The following is a 5,250-nucleotide window of genomic DNA, read 5'->3' as shown; positions in this document are numbered from 1 at the left end:
TTGTTGTGCTTACTCATCCATGCTTGCCTACAATGCCTGCTATGCTTAGAGTCGTGTCGGGTCGGATCCATCTGGATGATGAATCGGAATGGTTGTGTTCATGTCCTACAGTGTGAGAGTAAAAGTGTGAATTCGATTTGGTAAAGGTAGCGATGAGAGGCCATGTAGGTGTACATGGTGGGTTGTCTCATTGAAACCATCCTTAAGAACTGAGTTATGTGTATGTTATCCCAGACAAGATACTACCATGCATTGGGCCCTGAAATATGACCCCGCTCGGCTTATTAATTGCCTAGATCCCTTTCCAGGAGTTGCAATTAGTTTCTGGTGTTTGTAGGAAAAGTGTTGGCGGTCGTGTTTAGCTCGGTCCGACGGGGTAGGCTTCTCTGCGGTAGATACACAGTGGCACGGTGTACCAAGTGGCACCCGGATGGTGGGCTTGGGAACCCTGCGCACATCGTTTGGGGCCGTAGAGGAAACCTAGGTCGGACTTCCTTGCGGGTTCAGTCTCAAATAGGCGATAAACCTGGACTAGGGTCTTGTGTGGTTAACGGTCATGGCCGACACCCACGCCAGTGCTTCTGCTTGAAGGTTGCCGAGATGCATGACGTGCATATGGTGCTAAGTGGTGAGAGCATGTGTGAAGGAGTATACCCCTGCAGGGTGAATCAATCTGTTCGAATAGCCGCGTCCTCGGATATGGACTACTTGGAAGCATTACGTGGTACATAGACAATTTAAATGGATACTCTAAAACATGCAAGATAAGTGTGAGTGCTATGGAAGGCCTTCTTGTAGGGAGACGCGAGTGGATCCATAGTGGTGTATTGCATGGTGAATAAGTGGACTCGTGTGCGCTATCCCACCTCAAAGAAAGAACTTGTAATCGTAGTACAGGTTAGCCAAGAGTCAAAGATGGCTTGCTGCAATCAAACCCCACGGTCCTTTCATTGCAACATGATGCATATGTAGATAGTTCTGATGTAAGTCTTGCTGAGTACCTTTGTACTCACGGTTGCTTTATTTATGTTTTGCAAAGAAGATTTAGTGTCATTAAAGGTTTCTACGCGATGTGTTCGACGTTGACCGGAATAGCTTGGGAATCCCAGACAAAGGTCTGGCTCCTTTGGTAGGGTCGTAGTAGCTTTTCAGGCTCTTCCAACCACTTTTAGTAGATGTCTGTACCCATACATGTTGTGCTTCCGCTTGATGTTTGTATGACTTGAGTGACGGGTCACGAGACACCTGTTTGTAATATCATACTATATTGATTCCTATGAGTCTTTAATAAAATCTTGAGTCATAGAGTTATGTTGTGATGCCATGTTCTATCTACGCATATAGTGCATATTGTGTGTATGTTATGAAATGCATTATATGTGTGGGATTCGACACCTAGTTGTGTGCCTTTAGTAGTACTCTTTACAGGGAAATGCCTCTTTGTGCTTCTATCGAGCCTTGGTAGCTTGCTACTGCTCTAGACACATTGATTGACCAGCGTGTATCCTTTTTTGTTGCTGTGTCTGTCCCCTCGAGGAAATGTCACGCGGTGTAATGGAGTCCTTGTAGCTTGCTACGACTGGTCTACACACGCTGTTGATCGACACCTGCTTTGCTGGGTTATGTATGCCTGTCCCTGTATGGATGTACCGCTTGGGTTTATAACTAGTCATGCCGACCCGGGTTCTTTGTCGTTTGAATGCTAGCAACATATTCATATACGTGAGCCAAAAGACGCAAACGGTCCCAACCAAGGTAAGGTGGTAGCCATGGAGTTTACCGTGCGTGAGGCCGCAAAGTGATGTGATTTGTTACATGCTAGGTTCTTATGACTTAGGATCGGGGTCCCGAGAGGAACAGCGTTGGAGAGGCAGGGGTTCGCCGGCGACGAGGAGTCCGTGGCGGAGGAGTTTCGGGAGGTGGTCTAGGAGGTGGCTAGAGGCACAGAAATGCTCGGGCGAGTTGGGGGAAAGCTTCCTCGGGTTGCGGGGACCAGTTTGGTGGGTCGAGGGGCGCATGAGCCGTCGTGTAGCCGGAGATCGACCGGAGCTCCGAGGCGGAGGGGCCTCGGTCGATCTCGAGCACCGGGGCTCTGCTGGTTTGCTGGGGTTGCTAGGGAGGTGCTAGTGGTCGTCGTGAAGCTATCTCAGGGGTGCCAGAGCAAGGGGGAGGGCTATAAATTAGGCCCGCGACGGTGAGCCGATTCGGGAGCGCTGGTTGCCAGAACCATCTGCTGCAGAGGGAGAGAGGGAGGAGTCAAGCATCCGTGGCCGCGCGGTTCTGGTGCGCGCGGGCACACGTCGCACGAGCTCTAGCGCAGGAAAGGAGGCGCCCTGAGGGTTGCTTAACGTAGAGGGGTTGTCGGGGAAGAGGTTCGACACCTCAGTGGAGGCTGGAACTGGTCGAGAGCGTCGCCCCCACCTTGGTGGCTTCCTGTACCGCACCTAGAGCGTAGTTTTGGCATGCCACGGCATGTTGGTGCGCTCTGAGGCACTTTGGACGTGTCTAGAATATCAAGGTGAAACTTTATATGGACACCAAATATGGCTTAGGGATACCATTGGAATTTTCTAGGATTTTATTGAGAATATTTCCTTTGAAAATATTTCAAAAGGTCAAAATAGATAGAAACGGCTTCCAGGGTTTTATTCAAATAATTATAATATAAAATAGGGTTTAAAGTCTTACGTATGGAAAATATATGTCCTTCTGATCACCTCCAAATTTAATGAGATTTTTCTAAGGAAGAAAAGTAATTTTCCATGTAGGAATACCAATTCTGGCCTAAAAATGGACATGCAATTAAATTAGGGAAATAATTATAAAAATAATTATTTTTGTGGTTTTGGAATATAAATACAAGTTAAAATAAGACCACCAACTTTGGGAAGAATCACCTCTTGCCATCAAGGGCATGTAGTGCAACTCAAAGTAGGGTTTTTACCTTCATCACAAACAAGTAAAGGTTTTTAGTAACAATTCAATATTGTGAAATGGGTTTTTATCATCTCATGATCACACACACAAGCATACAATGACAATCATGGCACTCACATCATTAGTTTTGAAAAAGTTTTAACAAGCTCAGATTTTTTGCTTTACAGAGAATGTGGTAGAAAAACAGGGCGTGACATTCCGGAGTTGTGGTGATATTGCTCTCTTCAAGCTATCTTCGTGTTCTATCAAGATCATGTTGTCTCCTTGCTTATTCAGTTTAGTTAGTTTGTTGTGAATCTTCTCAAGATCTTTCCATCTTATCAAATTTTTGTCCCTTTTCCTACTGAAGTGCTGCTGAAATTTTTGTTTGAATTCTTCCTTGTTTCTCATATATCATTTCTCATCTCCTTGCAACCTTCAAGATTCATTGGTTTCATTCGTTTGTCAAAGAAGCGACTAAGTTTTACCTTGTGCCTTCTCATCCTCTTCCCCTTTTCATTCTTAGATCTCGAGGCAAGATCTCTTGTAAGTGTAGGAGAGTTGTGACAGTGCGCGACTGACGCTCCACAAGATTCCCCTTTTATTCCATTGTCGTCGTGCGATCAGATTGTCTGTCGCATTCATCTCTCATCATTCACATCATCTACATTGCATCGGCACTCCGTTGTCGCCAGTTTTCAAACTTGCATCCGTTATTAGTTGCCGGTTCTCCCCGTTTATGTCGTTGACCGTTTCGATACCAACCACACACGCACGCGCCCGCGGCATCGTTAAAATCTTGTTTTTAACAGTGTGTATAAAACTTTCTCGGATTGGGTTGAAATTTGGCGTGCGGTCCTATTTTAATGTAGGTAGGCAGCCTGCCAAATTTCGTCTCAACCGGAGTCCTTTTGATACCCGAACGGTCGACCGTAGCGGCAATGTTAACGGTTTATCATTGGACGTTTTCGGTATTTAAAACCCTGGTGCCGAGCCGTAAACCTCCCCCTCTTCTTGGACCAACCCCATCTACACGGCCCATCGCAGCCCACCTAGCCCAACCTAGTCCCTACCCGTGACCGGGACCATCCGATCGCGATCGAAGGGTCTGAAAGGGTCCCAAATCCGCTAAACCCTAGCCCCTACCTTATATAAGCACCTCCCCTTCCAATTTTGGCCTTCTTCCTCCTCTCCCTCATTTTCTGCAGCTCCCCAACTAGTAGTCGCCAGCTCCCGAGAAAGATCCGGCCCTCTCCATCCCGTAGCCGCCACCTGGCAGGAAGCCATGGGCCAGCCGTCGCCAACTTCGCCCGCGGCCAATCGGAGGCTGCCGCCTCACCCCTCCAACGCGTGCAGCCACTACGGCCCGAACGGGCCCGCAACAGGCCTGCCGCGATGCCCGAGCCCGAACAGGCCCGTGCCCCGGTGCTGCTCCTCCCGCTCCCGTGCCCCGCCCTATGTTGTTGATACGTCTCCAACGTATCTATAATTTTTGATCGTTCCATGCTATTATATTATCAACTTTGGATGTTTTATATGCATGAATATGCTATTTTATATTATTTTTGGGACTAACCTATTGACCTAGGGCCCAGTGCCAGTTCCTGTTTTTTCCTTGTTTTTGACCTTTTTCACATAGGAATATCAAACGGAGTCCAAATGGAATAAAACTTTCACGATGATTTTTTTGGACCAAAAGAGACCCCCGAAGCTTTAGAAGAAGGCCAGAAGATCCACGAGGGAGTCACGATCCCGGTAGGCGCGCCCTATCCCCCTGGGAGGGCCTAGCAGGCTTGTGACCACCTCGTAGGCCCAACTGACGTAATTCCACTGCCATAAATTCCTATATATACAGAAATCCCCCAAAAGAATCCTAGATCGGGAGTTCTGCCGCCGCAAGCCTCCGTAGCCACCAAAAACCAATCGGGAGCTCGTTCCGGCACCCTGCCAGAGGGGGAATCCATCTCCGATGGCCATCTTCATCATCCCGGCGATCTCCATGACGAGGAGGGAGTAGTTCTCCCTCGGGGCTGAGGGTATGTACCAGTAGCTATGTGTTTGATCTCTCTCTCTCGTGTTCTTGAGATGTCTTGATCTCGATGTACCGCGGGCTTTGCTACTATAGTTGGATCTTATGATGTTCTCCCCCCTCTCCCTTCTTGTAATGAATTGAGTTTCCCCTTTGAAGTTATCTTATCGGATTGAGTCTTTAAGAACACTTAATGTATGTCTTGCACGTGTCTATCTGTGGTGACAATGGGATATTCATGTGAGTACATGATGTATGTTTTGGTGATCAACTTGCGGGTTTGTGACCTTGGGAACCTATGCATA

Source organism: Hordeum vulgare, chromosome 2H (assembly GCF_904849725.1).
Source record: "Hordeum vulgare subsp. vulgare chromosome 2H, MorexV3_pseudomolecules_assembly, whole genome shotgun sequence".
Classification (NCBI taxonomy): domain Eukaryota; kingdom Viridiplantae; phylum Streptophyta; class Magnoliopsida; order Poales; family Poaceae; genus Hordeum; species Hordeum vulgare.
The sequence above is the reverse complement of the archived record's forward strand: the minus strand, read 5'-3'. Positions refer to the sequence as shown.